This window comes from Vidua macroura, chromosome 20, assembly GCF_024509145.1.
Source record: "Vidua macroura isolate BioBank_ID:100142 chromosome 20, ASM2450914v1, whole genome shotgun sequence".
Classification (NCBI taxonomy): Eukaryota; Metazoa; Chordata; class Aves; order Passeriformes; family Viduidae; genus Vidua; species Vidua macroura.
The window spans coordinates 3,050,001-3,068,329 of NC_071590.1; the positions used below are offsets into that span (position 1 = coordinate 3,050,001).

The window sequence follows — 18,329 nt, forward strand, 5'->3', positions numbered from 1 at the left end:
TGTTTAAAAGGTGCTTTTTCCAGCGCTGCCAAATTGGGGGAGGACGAGGGGCAATGCATGCCTTGCACTTCAGTATTGTGGTGTTAAGTCATTTGGATTGTGATAGCTTTCGGGAAAAAGAAAAACGTAGTGGAAGGCACTGAAGGCACTGTGAGAATTTTTTTTTTTTTTTTAGGGGGAGGAAAGAAAACACTGTGGCCAGTTTATTGGATGTATGTAAGGTGCTAGGCCTTTTGCACAAAACAACTTGAATAGCAATTGCAGATTCTTCTGTCTTCACTTAGTTTGTTGACTTCATGCTATTCAGAAAGGGGAATGGGAATGTAAATAACACAATTCAAACTCTTCTTGTTTTTCCTGCCTGATAATTAGTATTCCAGTTTTCTCCCCACATTCATTCTTGTATTAAGGTGGGAAATTTTCTTTGGCAGTAGGAAAATAATGAATAGATATTTAAGAAATAGAAAGCAAATTAATTTGTTTTATTTCAAACTGTAATTCAATGCTCTCTGTTAAAATGCTTACAGATGAATGGACCCATTTGTGGTGTAATTTGATTACATCCCTTTATCTTAAACTTCATGCCTTGAAATTTCACTCTGATTTGGCTTTCCACTAACATTGTTTGCAGTATAAAGTATATCAGCACCTTGTTTACTGCTGTCCCTGAATACTCCACAGGGCATTAAAGGGTCCTCACTCTTCAGCTACTATTTTTATGTGTTGTTTCATTGTAATTGAAAGTTGCTGCTGATTTTTTGAAGGTCTTGTTGCTTCCTCTCCCATGCATAAAATGTCACTCTTACTGTCAACAATGAAGTCTTTAATCTGTCACTCTCAATGCATAGACTGGAGTTTCACGGGGCTTTTTCTATTTGTTTGGGATTATTAATTTTTATTTACTTTTATTTTTATTTTTTAAACTTCAGGGATGGTCTTGTTGTCTTTTTGTTTCACATTACATTTCAATATTTCAATGTTAGAGAGCTGTGAAAGGTTCAGGGCAGTAAGATAACCCCTTTGGGATTTGATACCCTGTCCAGCATTTGGGTGCAGCACCTGACAGTTTTGTATTGTCTCTGATTGCTGTGTTGTGTTTTAACATATACACCCTGAGTATCAATCTTTCCTTACCTTCCATGGAATCTCACTGCTCAGGAACAACAGATGTTTGTGGAAGGATTTGTTGGCATGGGAAACTTCTCTCTATTTCCCTTTTGTTAATTTTGTTATTTTTGCAGACAGTAGAGATGGAGGGGAAGCTTGTTTGTGTCATTCTTGAGACAACTGACAGCACTGAAATGCTTTCTCCTGAGTGCTTTTGCATGCCCTGTGGCAAACAAGGTCCCTGCCCCACGGATCTTCTCTGATCAACATCATGTGTATAAGAATGATGAGGGTCTCTGGGAGATGTAACTCTGTAGATTTATGACCCCACTGTTTCTATTTCCTCTTCCTTTAAAAAGTGAATATGCTCAAAAGTAAACTTTTTATAGGGGTGCAAGACAAATCTCCTCTCCCACACACCCCATGTGCAAAGAACCCCTCAGGAGAATGAAAGAGGGAGGGGGTCCACATCCCTGCTAATCTTTTCTAAAAAGATAGCAAAGATAACAGTTACTACATCACCTACATTTTTCCCAGTAGACATTAAACAGTTTTACTTGTGCTGCAAGGCTGCCAGTAAGAAATAATGATTTGTAGGACAGATTTGATCCAAAGGGGTGACATCATCAATATTCTTATGTTAGTCATGCAAGAAACTAGGATTTTTACATAGCCTCCTGTGAAAAGTGATTTGGAGGGTCTCTTTCATGTTGTCATACATCAGGGAAAAGGGCTGAAACAGTATTTTTAAGTCTTGCACATTTTTTTAATCCCCTTGGGAAGGAAAAGTAACAAATCTCCAGTTTTATTTGGCCTTTTGCCACTCTCTCACACTCTTGCCCTTGTTCATGACACAAGTGTTTTAATTTAGCTTCTGTTACAATAGCAATATTTTCTGGTACAGAGAACAGCAGTTTTGAGACTATTCTGATGGCCAGAAGCAAGACAGCAGCTAACATGGTGAAGAGGTGAGACCAGTAGTGAATTAAATAGTGGGCTGAACTAAGCGAAAAGAAAAATACTATTAATCATAACTTTAAGTTAGGCATGAGGTATTTTATGCAGAGTTGCATTAAGAGAGGTCATCTAGGAATAAATAACAGTGGAACTGCTAAGCAGTTACACTGAGGACTGTGCTCCTGATGTTCTGCTTTTGTCAGTGCAGGCCTACTGATTTCAGCAGGCTCTGCCAGGCACCCCAGTGGAGGAGTGATCCGTGTCTTTTTTAGTGGCATGCTGAAGATTTGCATGTGTCTAATGTTTTTGCTGTTGCTGTCATCACCATTCTGGTGGTTTTTTGATTGTGTTGGTTAGGGCATGGTGCCAATAGCACCAGGGTTGGGGATTCAGCCCTCATACTAGCCATGCACCTAAGAGTTGGACTCGATAATCTTTGTGAGTCCCTTCCAGCTCAGCATATTGTGTCTCTGTGTCTGACTTCAAAGTTCCTTGGTGCCAAGGATTCTCACCTATTCAGAAGCTGTGCAGTGTGTTTATACATGTAAATAAAACAACTGTGTGTGGCTTCATCATTGCATTATTTTTCTTCTGTATGTGCCTCTGTAAATGGTAGTTCTGTGGGGCAGAGAACTGTGCTCATCTGAGAACTCCTGCCTTCATCTCCCTGTGTGCTGCAAAATGAGCGGCTTCCCTCACACCAAAGTTATGTGTCTCTGCTTCCTTGGTTAAACTGTCTCATGTTACTGGGAGAGGTGCCACAAGTAACCTGCTTGAGGACTTGATACAAATACTGTTTTGCTACATTCCTGTCTTGATTTTTTTTTTTTTTTCCCTAATTGCAAACTACTTTATAACTGCATCCAACAAGGAAAAGTGCCGGATTCTGCGCCTGCCCTGGGGCAGCCCTGGACGTGCGTACAGACTGGGGAAGGGGATGCTGGAAAGCAGCACCACACAAAGGGACCTGGGGGTCCTGGTTGGTGGCCAGTGGGCTGTGAGCCAGCAGTGCCCTGGGGCCAGCAGGGACATCCCTGTGCTGGGGCTCCAGGCCCAGAATTGCCAGTGGGGCCATGAGGGGATTGTCCTGCTCTGCCCTGGGGCGGCCTCACCTCGAGAGCCGTGTGCAGGTTTGGGCACCACAGTGTGAGAAAGATCTTGAACTGTTCGAGAGAGGCCAAAGGAGGCCACGAGGACAGGGAAGGCCTTGAGGGGAAGCCTGTGAGGAGCTGCTGAGGGCACTGGGTCTGCTCAGCTGGAGAAGAGGAGACTGAGGGGACTCATTGCAGTCTGCAGCTCCCTGGTGAGGGAAGAGGAGGGGCAGACACTGATCTCTGCTTTGTGTGACAGCGATGGCACCTGAGGGAGTGGCCTGAAGCTGTGTCAGGGGAGGTGAAGGTTGGGGGTTAGAAATGGGTTCTTCCCCCAGAGGGTGGCTGGGCACTGAACAGGCTCCCCAGGGCAGTGGCCACAGCACCAAGGCTGGCAGAGCTCCAGGAGTGTTGGGCCAATACTCGGGCCCATGGTGTGACTCTTAGGGATGGTGCTGTGCTGGGCCAGAAGTTGGACTCTGTGATCCTTGTGGGTTTCTTCAGACTCAGCTCTGTGATTCCTTTTAGTACATGGGAGTTAAATCTGAATGGAGGACAGTTTGGGATAATGCGTGCATTGAGCCACCAGTGCATGCAGTAGATAGTAGGAAGGTGAGCCTAGCCTTGTCTTTGGAAAGTATATAAAAATATATGGAGAGTCCAGGAAAATAAAGTGGGATCAGGGTTCTTCCAAGCACTGGGTCTATGTCATGTAGTTAGCCTGATTTCTGGGTAATGCTTTAGTAGACCCCTGAACATCTGGAGTCAGTGCTAACAAGTTATCTTTCCTGTCTCTTCCACTACTAATATAAAGATTTAGTGGTAAGTAGTGAAGTGGTTGAGGGAGAAAGGTATTATTTAAATTGTAAAGCTATTAAATTTTAAATAGAATAAAGTTGAGCAGTTAGTTTGCTCACAGGGCTGGGTGTTTAAATTACCTAATTGTAGGTCATGTGTCTAGCATCACAAATTTTAAAATCTCTGAGGGTTTTTTTATATTCTTTGTTTTGAGATGGTCATTATTTTTGAATGCTGAAGAGAAGGAAAAAGTTCTGCATGTGTAAAGGATGAGACCTTGATCAACTGAAATGTTTAAATGCAGCCATTCCAAAAGCATCTGTCACGCTGGGTTCTTTTTCAAGATGCTCCAGTTTATGTATATTGGTGACTTGACACAGAATTACAGGCACTATGCAAGCTAACAGGTTTGGCACTATACACAGATAGCTGTCCACGTGAATGGGATGATCCCAGAGAAGATAGATGGGAGGTAGTGATCCCTCTACAGTGGGATGCTTGGAGGCAGAAGGTATTCTTAGTGTGGAGAGGTCCTTAAAAACATTCATTCCAATAAAAATGCAGCAATAAGTAAGTGAATGGGGATAAAATGTACAGAATAAGTTGGACTTTCTTTGGGCTTTTAGTAAAAAATAAAACTAGATTTGTTGTCTTTAAGTTTGTGGTGGTATTTTTGGTAATCTGTCCATTTTGCTTAGTAATAATTGACACCTCTACTTATGAACAGTGTGCTGTTGCTATTAATATAAGTGTTTCTCATTCCCTGATCACTTGTTTACTGTATAGGTGTCCTGAAATTTGAGATACTGTAATAAAAAGTCTATTTTGGACTTCAGAATATAATAGGACAAACAAGTGCTTAAAATGTATCCATGCATCATTTGAGGACATTGAGATCAGCAGTCTGTTTCCTTTGGTATGAACTCAGACAAACACATGTTGTTTATGCCCTTATATGAGAAACAGATCAGCCTGCAACACTGGATGATTATCTGGCAAAGGCAAGTTACTCCTATCGTTAAAACCTTTTTTTTGTCTCTCATGGCTTCTGCCATCCTGTGCATCCTAGGAAGACCACTGAGTAAAGGCTTTTCCCAGTTACAAAGTCACATCTACTCATCTAAAACTTGTTGCTCGTGTTTCCTTTTGTTGTGGCAAAAACTCCCAAATGCCTTGAATATTTTATTTTCTGGGTGTGTGTATATGTGTGTGATATCTGAGGTGTGGGGACTTCTTTTTCAGTGTGATTTGGCGACCATCTGTTACAGAAGGAGTGAGTGCTGATGTCCAGCCTCCCACAGGAGGCTGCAGTGATGGGAAGCCTCATGGCTAAAGCTGCCTGCCTGCCCTTCCCCAGAGCACTCTGCCGCCCTGTTTGTGTCACCATGAGCATTTATGGTGCTGAACTTGCTGGTGGATGTTCAGGATGAGTAGAGCTAGTGAGAATCAGCTAACTGAGTAGGTGGAGAGAGCAGAATTTACTTGCTTGGGCTAAGGAAGTATATAAGCTCTTTAATTGTGGATGTCATCAGTTTGTGTTCAAGGCTGCTGGGTGTTTCAGCTGCTGCTGGGCTATGAGAGCATTCTGCAGTGTTTTAACATGTTAAGCCTTGGAAGGAACAGGTTTCCTTCCTGATGGTCTCTTACTGTTTATCTACAAATGGTTTTTTCCCTTTATTTTCTGCTTTCTGGCACATGGCTTACCAGTGGGGCACTGCTTGATTTTCTCTTTCTTTGCCTGGCAGTTCTATCATGCAGTCAGTCCTCAACCTACCATGTGGTCCCATCAGGCTGAGGCTCGTGCCAAGTCAGAAACTGACAGGAGTGCTTAGAAACTAAATGAGATTCAAAAGGTGGAATGGAACTAGATCAAACCTAGAGTGTAATGCTGGGCAGCACTATGTGCTGGAGAAATGTTGATTTAGATATTGTACTTTTAAAATAAATAGATATTTGCCTGTAGTTTGTCCTTATTTCCCATGTTTCAGTTTATTGGGAAAGCTCTCACATAGATGAGATGCATCACCTGTGGATAAGGTACAACATCAGTTATGTGAAAGAAACATCAATGGTGCCCACTCATGTTGAGCTGAGAAATAGAAAAGTGTAAAAAATACTCCTCTTTTGCCATGAAACTCATTAAAGATCCCCTCAGATGAATGGTTTTTTATTACTCTGAGGTGAAAGTCAGTATTTAAATTAAAAATGTGGCTTTTATCAGTTAAATAGCTCTTCCTGCAAGCTGGTACTGGTGTGCTTCAGCAATAGAGCCAGTGCAGGTCTGTTATGGGATAGTATAAATACTGTGCATTCATCATCTAGAAGTAACAGCTGAATTGTTCATTAACACAACAGTTTGAATCTACAGTCTACCCCTCTACTGAATTATAACTTAAATTAGGCTCTATTTGACAGCTGAAGTCTTTGACAATGCCTTGGTCATTCTCTGTAAACATGTCTTTCTGTTGTTTTTTTTAATTCTGTTTAGCACACCACCTCACTTATCCAACACACATCTTCTTAGTCATCCTGCATGTTAGAGTTTTAATATATTTGGAAAAAGGCTCCAATTTCTTTTCTCATGAGAAACAGTATGGATTTGTTCTTTTGTTTACTGCCAACTCAAGAGTAAACTCCAGCTCTCATCTGCTGGTAACTGAAGGCTGGCAAAGGAAGAATTATCCAACAGGAATGTGAGGAAATATCTCCATTCATTATAGTTCAGAATCAGCAGAGTAAAGCCCCTAAGCTGCTGTTAGCATTTCAAAGTAAAAAGATCTCTTCTCCCCACCCTCAACTCAGCTGAGTTTTGTGTAGATAAGATATATTTGTTAAGAAAGAAAATAACAGGCAAAAATGTTCTATTATGGCACAAAAGAAATGAAGATTGATTAAGCCAGTTCCATGACTATACAAGCCCTTGTTAGTCCCAGATGTACTGCACAAAGTTTTACTGTACTGATCATTGAAATAGAGCATCTGATCTTATTTTTGTGGTCTGATATATAATAAACATTATGTACTGATTATTAATGTTTTATTTTCACCTCCAAAGAAATGCAGTGAACGCCTAAACTTTCTCACCAGCCAGAACAACTTTACTTTGGTCTGTTAAATGTGGCTTACTAGAGATTAAACTAAAAAGCCTACTTCTGATCTGTAGCCTGCTTTAGGAAGCTCCCAGCAGTAATACCAGAGATACCAGATCTCCCAGCAGATACCAGAGCTGCTGTTTAGCACAGGGTTGGCATGTAGAAGAGAGAAGGGGCAAGTTTGCTTGGTGGCAGAAAACCATTTACTAATCCTTTGGGGATCTCTGAGGTATGCTTTTGTGGGGATGCCTGGGTAGGCAAAGTGATTTTTTCCAAATGTTGTGATCCAGTTATTGTTTGTTAATGTGATGGAATAAATGTTTTTAAGATACTTATACTACTTATTGGCCAGTAATTGTAGAGAGATGTTGACTGTTATTGATGGTAAGCAGTCCTTGACCCAAAATTTTTCAAAATAAATTGTTTATAAAGTAGGAACCAAACCCTCTCGGGAGTGTGAATGTATGTTTGACTAAGATGTAACTGTAAAGGAGAAGTTAATCTTCTTTTCCTGTGAAGTTTTAGAGTTCTTATTATAGAGGGTACTAGAGATGGCATAAGATCTGCCTATTTAGGAGCAAAATGCAACCTTTAAGTCTTGTGCAAAGTATTCAAATAGATGAATTTAAAAAGTTGATACTTAGGGAATTTCTGAACCTGAGAGGGGAAAATTTGCAAGTTTTGACATGAGTGGAACAGTTAAAAATGTACGTGTGATTCTCCCTGACTTTTTCTGTTCAGACTTTTAAAGAAAGTTACATGAAGAGAATCTGGGTAATGATATGCACTGGTTTTAGCAATATGTGAATATTTATCTTAGTTCTGTGGTTAAAAGATCAGTATTCAGACCTTTCTTATATCATGCATGTTTTTACAGGGTGAGTTGGTGGAAGTTGGTAAGTCTGAGACCTTGACTGAAATGGCCCATGTTAATCTTGCTTAACATTTGTAGTTTTTATTTCTTTTCCTAAAGAAAGATTGACTCTTTTCCCTTGATAACCTCTAAGGCACTCACTTGCAAATAGTCTTGGCAGGAAGGAAAAAAGGTAGTTCTTAATACTGAGAAGGATATACTCTGCATGCATCTATGCAACTGTACACATTTACACAGATTTACTTAGTCTTTATTTTTTTGCAAATGATGGATGACTTATCATGATTGGTCTTTCAGTTGTGATCTTTTTCAAGTTGCTTTTGGGTGGAAATCAAGAGTTTGTAACATAGAAAGCAAACATTTCCATTTGCTCTTTTTAAACTACGATACAGTATTATATGTATTAAGTATTTAGGAAAAACAATCTCAGCTTATTTTGTATTTATAAATAAGCAGTGTAACATGACCTGTACTAAACAAATGAAGCTGCTGGTGACTTGAGACTGTATTTGGCAGGACATTGGAGCTGGGAGGTCTCAGCCTTCCACATCTACCTCTTATTTGCAGACTGGAAGAAGAAAACCAAGTTTACTTGCCTTTTCAGTTCCTATTTTGTTTCCCAACCTGGAATTAACTACTGATCATTTTGAACAAAACTGAGTAATTTGAAATGAGAAAAATATTCACCCATCTTGTGGAAGATAATATGCAGAATCTGCTGTATTGCATAAGTGGACTGGTCACAGTGGCTTTGTCAGTGACTTCTCCTCAGCTGACTTGTTTAATTTGCTTTGGAGTTTGGAGCAGCAAACATATTTTGATAAATGTTGTTTAAATTATCTCACACCTAAGATAATATTGTCTCTGCAAAAATTGTTTGGTTTCAGGTATCTTTCTATCAGATGAGCTAATGTTAAAATAAAATTATGCTCTTAATTGTTTTCATATTCAAAGTACTTGGTTGCAGAAGGGTGGTGTTAGAATTGGCCTTTCACTGCTGTGGGGATCAATTTCAGGCAATTTATGATATACTGAGATGATGTGTTGTGAGTTGCATGTTATTTCCCATTTGGCATTTTTGTAAGCCAAGCAGAGTTTTGTTGTGTGCAGTTTGTTTGCATCTGCTGAGCCAGCGAGGTGTGAAACCACACACTTGTGGCTCAGTCTCTCTTGAGCTTCCTGCAGGTGAGTCTAGTTAGTGAATGGTTTTCTGCTGTGAGTGGTGGGACTATGTGCTTTGCAAAATTCCATCTCACAAATTAAGTGGTCACAAATTGACATAGATTGTTTGTTAAGAGATTTTTCTTCAGGTAAAATGCCAGCAATGTAGAGTGGTTATAGCTTTTTGTTTTGTTTTGTTTTTTTTTCCCAAACAAAATCAATGCTTCATTATGGAAAATAAAATGGATAAAGTTACCTGCATTGCAGACAAGGCCCAGATGTGCAGAACAACTGGAATCCTAAGGAACAGAGCATCATTTTTAACACAGATTTTGTTTTTCAGTGATTGTTTTCTTGTCAGTCCTCCTGGCATACAGTGTAACAATATTTTGATGACTGCCAGAAGCTGCTTTGCTACACCAGTTTGATGTTGGCTAAACACAGAAGAGTAAGCAAGAATTTGGTTTGACCAGAGCAGGCTTTATGGTTTAATGGGGAGACAGAGGAAGGGAAGTGATAAAGGCCAGAGCTGGCCTTGTGAATGAGCATGGATGGCTCATGACTGCCTGGGAGCCTGATGTGGAACCAAGGGTTAATGCAACAGTGAAGCCTCAAGCTTTTTGTGCAGTTTTCAGTCCAAGCCTGGTACATTATCACAAACTTAGAAAATATCAAATCTTAACAGAATGGGTGAGGTCAAGAAGGATCTCTAAAGATCAGGTAGCCCAACCCCCCAGCTCAAGGCAGAGGTTACTCAAGCAGCTTGCTCAGGATTTTGTCCATTGGGATCTTGTGCTTAAAGCCATGCATGGAGCTTTGCTCTCTGCTGTGTTAACATGTTATTGACCTCATTCACATTCTAATGCTTTGCTCCATTTGGCAATACTGTCCACATAACATTATAATGTATGATTGAATGTCTCATCTCAGCACGACAAAGTGGTTTTGAAACTCTAAAGTGAAACTGTGCAACCTCCTGGTTATGGAGAGAACTATTGGTATGAATGAGACTGTTTCCTGAAGTAATTCATTGGTCCTTTGTGCTGCTTTGTGAGCATTTCAGGTGAAACTGCTTATTGCCTTTAAACTGTGAAAAACTAGCTGAAACAAAGTAGATGCCAAAAAATTCCATAGCTTGGTAAGAGCAAAGCTTGCCTTGAGAAAGGGCATGTACTCACTTCTGTTCTGGTGCAGACAACTTAATTACAGTTTGTAATGATGTTGGATAGATGCACAAGGCTAATGAAGCTACTTCTACCCAAGCCCTCTACACAGAAGTTTCATTTATGTCCTTGACCTAAGTAAGGGAAAGTATTAGAATGACATGAAGCCCAAATGTGACTTAGCTTGACTTTAAGTGCAGTATTGTGTGCTGCATGCCCTGCAGTAAATGTTGTGCTTTGGTTATTGTGCAGTTTCTGAAATTCCACTGTAAGAGTGGTCATGTGATGGAGCCTCACTGTAGGGAAGTGTTTTCTCTGTACTCCTCCTATTGGTATCAAGTTACTCCAAGCATTTCTGAGTGGTTCTTACAATTCCTGTACATACAGTCATGCTGTTGGCTTTATGCTTTATCACATTACCCATCCCAGTGCTGTATTCCAGGGACTGCTGAGGTTTGATCCCAGGACAAGTGCTCTGTGTCTGTATGTAGGGAAAGCCTCATGTCTGAGGAAGGGTAAGTTTATAAGGCAGGGGTTTGCATGGAATCACTGAGCTATCCCCTGGTAGCTCTTATGCTGTGACAGGCCAGAAATACTTCTTGTTTGCACAGGAGTGTGCAATCAGGCCAGAATGATTAATGTAGATGTAAATTTATGTGTTCTGTACCCATTTGAATGGCTTTGTTCATTCAGATGGTGTTTGAATTGTAATTTTAGGCAATGATTTAAATATGAAGTAGTCCCGAAACAATATAGTTGCCTATTGGCTTTTGATGATCTTGTGAAGTAGTGTATTTTGAATGGATATGTCATTATAAAGGTGATAATGACCTAACTATTGCTGGCAGAAAAAAAAAAAAGAAAAAGAACAAAGTCAGAAATGCTAAATAATATATGCATGTATAAGTTACATGCTTCATGTAAAATTTGCATCCGAGATGTCCATGAGCATACGTTTGAAATTAATTTTCTTCTATGTTTATAGAAGCATTGAGGCTTAAAACTGGCACGTAATTGGCTGTTAGTCCATGTTTTATAGCCTTCCATGGCAAGTTACTGCTGTTTATCTCTTTTTGAGATTTCCTACTACCATAACCATGTGCTTTTCGTAGAGATGAGTGGATGGCCACACTACATAAAATCTATCATAAAGATAGGATCTATCTTTAGGTGCAGTCTCTGTTGGCTGGATAACTTAGGGTGTACTTGGAGCATCATAGCAAAACAGTTGATGAAACTCCTGTCCCTGATTCAACAGTTTCCATCTCCAGTGTTTTGGAAGTTGCTGTTGTGTGTGTTCCAAGTTCAGGAGAGAAAAAAAAACCCAAAACATCAGACCCCCTACACTTTGAAGCCACCTCATTTTGTTTATGTTTATGGTACAGACTCACAGTTGGAGTAGTGTGGCTATGGGCTGGTTAATTCAGAGTTGGTGTGGAAATGACTGACTTGTTAACCTTTCTTTACTCAGGAGAGTGAATGGTCAGATGATTAGATCTTGTAGGGAGAAAAACTATTTATTTATATGGGTAGAAGGTGTGTGACTAGCAATGGTGTTAACCTTTCTTCAAAAGTACAGGGGACGTTTTATCTGTATGTGTTACTAGTATCCCACTTTGAATATTACATTTTCTCACTTTGTGTTTTTACAGTAATCGTTTTTCCCTTTCACTTGGGTTTGAAAAAATTCAGTGACAGATCAGTTCCTGGATTTGAAATAGAGCGGTAGTCTTACTTTTTCCTAGGCCTGTTAAATCATACTCCTGTTTATATATTCCTTGAAGGATCAGCACAGCAGAAAAGGACAATGAAAGAATTTCATGTGTTCCTTAAAAGAGCCTTACATAAAACAAAGTTTAAATTTAATTAGGACTTACCTTTTAAACACTTGTCAAATCTTCTCATTGTCAGGTTTTCTTCCCACTTAATGTTCACTTTATATCAAATCAATGTGAGGCACATGATAATACTTTCAGGATCACCTAAGTCCCATTAAAAAAAAAACAAGCACTTGGGTACTCCAGTGCTCATTGGAAGCCAGCAGGACTCGGACTCCAAAATGGCTGTTGCTGTTTGAGGAGGAGATGCTTAAGGGCTTTAAAAATTTTGCCTCCTGCTCAGACTAGCTGGTAACATTCAGGACAGGAGTAAAGTAAAGATGCACCAAAGGGAAGGAAAGGCTTAGTGTGGCTGCTCATGTGGGCAAGAGTGAAGATACACTTCTGAGAATTACTACAGAGGATCAAAAATGGGGATCTCTGTTCTTCTCTCTTCTCATAGCCAGGTGGGCTGCGGGCTGGCTTCACTCCATGTCTCCAGCAGCATCTGGCCTCTGTGCTGCCTCAGCAGTGGTCCCTGCAGTCCCAGGCCCTCGGTGCTCCAGGGTCACCCAGCACAGCATGTGCTGGCTGCACCCCTGGGAGCTGGGCAGAGGCTGCTGCCTTGCTTTGCAGAGGAGGAAACTGAGGCACATAGGAAAGTAAGTGCCTTACCCATCTCACTCAGCAGGTCTGCAGTAGCACCTTGCTCTTGTTTTCCACATCCTGCATAGTCTTCACCACTAGGACTACTCCTTTCTAGTGGGACAGATGAAGGCCTTGTTTTTAGTCCATGTGTGTATTAGCCACTTTGAAGTCCTTGTCATCCAGCTGCTGCTTTCTTTTCTGTTTTCTTTTCTTCCTAGTTTTGGTAGGCTCATTAATGGAGGTGTTCTCTGTTGTCTCTCCTTGTACCTTGAGAGAGCAATGTGAGTTGGAAGATGTCCATATGAGCTTCCAGTAGTAACAGCAGTCTTCCTGAAACTCACAAAGAAAACCACCAGGAATGTACTCATATATAAGTGTGGCTTTTAAATACGCATAAATACACATAAACACGCATATATATGAACATTTGTACAGTATGTCTGTAGCTGTATACATTTGTCATTCCAAAGTCAGAGTTCTCTTGAAATGGAAATTGCCTCCGCTGGAAAATAGAGGTAGCTCCTGCTGACAAATAAAACCACATGTTTTTAGGAGCTCTAATAGTTCTGCTTCAGGACAGAGAATGTCTCTCTTCCACTATGCTTCAGACAACAGCTGCCACAATGAAGCCTGAATATGAAGAATACATTTTTCTGTGGCTGTATCCTGGGCGGTGGGAAGACTCTGCAGTTCAGAACAATAGCAGAATATGGAGCTGCCAGCAGGCAGTCTGAGTGGACAAGTATAATCATGCACCACTCAGCTTTCAAGGAAATTACAGTTAGTGCACTGACTTGCTCATAATAGCGATCCATTGTTTGGCTTAATAACTTATCAGCTCTCCAGGAACCAGCTAGTGATCACTGTCATCATACACTGCTAATCATTCTGTTCTTAAATTATCCCAAGATGAACTAAGGACCCATCACAGCACCTATTAACCAGCAAACTGAGTGCACTATAATTATTTTTTTTAAGCTAGAAGGAACAATATTGCTTACCTTTTTTTCTTCTCTCGTTTTGTCGTTATCTTTGTCATATGTAATTGTGCCTGTATGCTTTTTTTTTTTAATGTCTGGTTGAAAGGACATTGTCAAATTGTGTTGGGATATTTTTAGATAGAGAGAGTTTATGTTAAATTGTGGGATTTTTTTTGTGGCAACTACTAGGGAACTGAATCTGAAACCTGCTTTTTAAGAAACATTTGTTTTTCATAAAGCATTTTTGGCAAAGGGGTGATTTTTTTAATGGTGCTTTTCTGTAGTACCTGGGTTCCTGTCAATCACTAGTAAGTGTAGCTTGAGAATGCCCCTCTTTAGTAGTGAAGAGTGATTATCCCTCTTAGACAAATGTAGAATTTAGGCACAGGAGGATAGCGTGATTTACCCAGAGCCATGCAGGGAGCTGTAGACGAACAGGAAGGAGAAGGAAGCTGGTTTGAGTCCTGATCCCAGGAGGCCTTATATCGTGCTGAATGCATTCTGCCTTCTTACCAGAGGGTTATTTGTGAGTTCTGAGCTGCCAGCGCTGAAGGAGCCCTGGAGTATTTCTTCTGAAGGAAGAGTGGCCACAGCTTCATTTGCAGCCATTGATATGAAAGATCCTAGAATAGTGCAAAGTATCAAACCTGTTGGGACACCTTTTTGTGGTTAGGAGTGCTTAGGACCAAAATGGTGAGTTTGTGAAAAGGGGAGGGGAAAACAGATGCATGTGCCCAACTGAAATAGGCCTCCTTGCTGTTGTGAATAGTGCAGGCAGCTGTGGCATAGGATCTCCTGGTCTCGGGAATTGTGCAGACTGTGGGGTCAGCTGTTCTTATTAGACCAGAACAAGTACACCAGGATTTAAATTAAACCCTGAGCATTTTTATGGTTTTCTTTAACTGTTTGCTTTGTTTTCATCTCTCCTGTGTCTGTCTTGGAAAGACAGTTGTATCTCTTGATCAGTGACGACTAGAATTAAAATAAGGACCCTTCTGCTCCAAGGTTTATTGCCTGGCACATCTATGTCTCATGAAGTGTCATCTTTCATGTTTTGAGAAGATGCTGTCTGACTGTGATATCTCTGAACCATATGAGAAAACATACCTATTCTTGTCAATTATAGTAACAGTCTAGCTCAAATTCTATAGGTCTTTGTATATTGTATTGAAAAATGTGGATCCGGCCTTTGTTGATAAACAGAAACAATCAGGTTGTTACAAAATGGTGATCTCTACAGAGATTAACCTTTGCATGTACTTCAAATACATCACCTACTTTTGGCAGCAAGAAGTGAAAAAAATGCTGAGTAGGTATATCATGTCCCCAAGGTAAGTTTCGTAATAAGGAAATACCTGAAGCTTACAGGTGTGTCTTTCTCTTTTCCATGAAAACATTTCCCACTTCTCCAGGAGTTTACCATCTTTCTTTGAAAACAATTGTTCAGGTTGCAAGTCCTGTTTTATTGGCTTCATTTGCTGTAGGGCCAACAATTGGCATTCAGCCCAAACTCCAGGGTTGTACCAGTTCACTGTATTTTGCACTGTACAAAGTTGAAAAGCACTGCCAGATGAAAAAATAGAATTGAATTGGAAAGCCTAAAACCTCCTGTGCCAACCTGTTCTTTAATACAACACAATGGCTGTGCAATGATTTGCTTTACTCTGTGTTTTGAAATGTGTCTGACTTGGTAGTTATGCTTGATCAGAGCTTTCTCTTGCAAGAAGTATTTCTTTCTTTGTCCTGTCTACAAATACAAGAATGAAATTTCGATGTTCAAGGCAATGATTTTGTTACAAATCTACTTGGGATGCCCCAATAACCCAGTTCTCTACATAGCAGAGTCAACAAGTTTCTCTGTGTTGATGTTGGTGAGTTAGAGCCCAGGCTGAAATATTCATGTTAGAGGGAATGTTTCTGTGAAACCCTGTTCATGCAAATTGGACATCAGTATGCTTGAGGTTTCTGGGAAAGTACCCTTCTTTGTTTGGCATACCATGCATTAGGATCCTTGGATAATTCATGTTATATTAAAGCCAGGCCTTGATTATCTGTGGTGAAATGTGTGAATACTGAAGTCCTGTACTAAGAGGACAAAACATCCCAGTTGGATCTAGATGAGCAGACTTCATGGAAGCAGCATGGAGTTTTGTTGTTGGTTTCTCAGCCTGGGAAAATCAGCAAGTGACAGGATTACTGATGGTTCTTTCCCAGCATCACATTCCAGACTCATATGTATGGTTTCTACTACTTCAACCTATGTTTTACCAAGGCTCTGCCATTCCTTTGTTCTCCTGGCTAGCCCATGCTTACCGTGCTCCCATCTTTTTGCTGGTCCACCATGGTGTGATACCATTGTTTGTTGTGAAGTGTGAATGTGAAGATGCTTGTACTTAGTTTGATAGTTCCCTAAGCCTTGCTCTGTTACCTCTTCCTCTTTTATTACTCCTCTGTGGCTGTGAGATTCTGTTCAATGCTGGTTTGTTAAAGAAAAAAATCCATGGTGGCTCTGTGCCATCATTTCAAAGAACAGCTATTCAGCAGGCTCTTGATGAAGAGGTTTAAGAAGAAATTATTTTGCTCCTTGGGCATGAAAATTCTGATTAAGAGTGTAACTGGCACAGGACTTCCTTTGCTGAAGGAGTCTGGCCAGAGAGTTTTTACTCCATTTAAGCCATGGGTCTGCACCTTCAGTAGGCTTTTTCATTGGTATTTTGTTCACAGCTGTCTGTGCTGCTCAGGAGGATGCTGTGATGCCTCAGAACAGCTCTCAGGCTGCTCAGCAATACTAGACCTGCCATGCTGGGAGGGTGAGGATGCAGGGCAGAAAGGGTACAAGGGTCTAAGAAAACCTGCATGTAAATTTTGGGTTTGGGCTGAGTCTTTCTTTTAATTTATTTTTTTTAATTGAAGGAAACATCTTCTCTAGACAGCTGTTATTTAAGCCCGGGGCAAGATCTTGATTCTTTCAGTACAGGTGACAATAGGGTTGACCTTTTTATACTGCCATTGTTTAGAGCAGGAAAGTCTGAACCTTGCTACTGCTCAAATAATTGTGGTAAAATCATCGTGTAATTTTATCTTCACCAAACGTTTGCCTTATTTTGGAGGCAAGGGTTTCATAAAGATTAAATTATTGGATATTGACTAATTTTGGAGCCTCATTTTGTCCTTTTTTCAGTTACCTGTATGGTTGTATTACAGCTGGCAGCAACACAGGCTTATTGTAATCTGGGCAATATTCTCAGTTGAAGAAGAAGTTAACAGGAGCATGGCCCAATATTAGATGGTTTCTTATAGACAGTGAGCAAGCTGAGCCCTTATAACAGGAGAAGTCTTTAGTCATTTGCAAGCAGTGGCCACATTGACATTAATTTATTTGAAAATGACAGACTTTGTACCTATCTGTTGATAGATCCAAGTGTTATTTGCTTTTTCCAGTACACTTATGTTCATTTCTTCAAGTAGAAGATGCTGCCTGGTGTTCACACAGCTCTAGAATGAAGCTTCACACACCAATTGAAACTCCACAGCAGTTGTAACTTTGCTTTTTGCAGCCTCAGTCAAAAATGAAGCTTATTTTACAGAAATCTAGTAAATTACTCTTCAGCTTTTCTTTGGACAGCAGTGATTTGCTTGGAAACCTTGGCATACTGTTGAATTTCTGCTGTGGAGAAAGCTTGCCTATGATTTAATCTAAAAGATTCCCTTCCCCTTCCTCCCTTGCCATTTATTTACCTCAGCACAAAATTATTACTTGGACACTGTGTGAGTTGATTCCCGTGAAGGCAACGCCCTTCCCCACAGAGTGAGTGCCCTGGCACTGGAGCTTCCCAGGAAATCTGTCAAAACTGCTTCACCTTCATACCTTCACTGTGTCTAACATTGCTATTAAACCAGCAGTAAACTTCAGTCCAGGCTTGCATACTGACAGATTTGAAGCAACAAGCTCTGTAATGTTACTTTTGGTATTTTTACCCATGTGTTTGTATGACCCCATGGAGCCTCCTCCTGAAGTTTCTGGCCTCCCCAGTCTGCAGGTCACTGGCTGGGAGCGTGTTTCCTGCTTGATGTGTTATAGAAAATCAGTGTCAAATAGTTAAATGGCACCAAGCTAGTGAATGTGAGGCCTGCATCCAAAATTGGGAGGTGTTTTTGTGGGAAACTGGCTTCAGTGGAATTATCTAATATTCTGGTTAACTAGTTCATTGCTGGCTTTCTCAGAACCCCATAGTATCCCTTGGTCATTTTCTTTCAAAATTACCTCGGTTTTCTTGGTCTGAGTAGTTGGTCCTTAAGTAAACTAAGTGCTTGGGTTTTGGGGATTTTATTTACTCATTTTCAGATTACAGTTTTGGTTCCTTCACTGTCTGGCTGTCTCCAGCTTGCTGCCTTTTGAAAGAATCTGCAGATTGTGCACTGATGATTCCTCTATCTGTTGCCACTCATTCCTTGTCTTGTACTTGTTTCAACTTACCATAGCTGTTCTATTGGCTCCCTCAAGCCCTGCAGAGCCTTGTTAAGTCAGAGTGTGTGGGAGATGGTTTTATAGATTTTTGTTGTTGAGGGAATCTCATTTTGAGTCCTGTATCTTTTATATCTCAGGCATTGGAGATATTTGGTTCTTCCTAAAATGTGGTG

General features: G+C 40.5%; 1 protein-coding gene across 1 annotated transcript in view; it reads left to right on the forward strand.

Moving 5' to 3' along the window:
- CASTOR2 (cytosolic arginine sensor for mTORC1 subunit 2) overlaps positions 1–18,329 on the forward strand; it is a 117,372-nt gene that overhangs the window by 1,176 nt on the left and 97,867 nt on the right. The window lies entirely within an intron of this gene.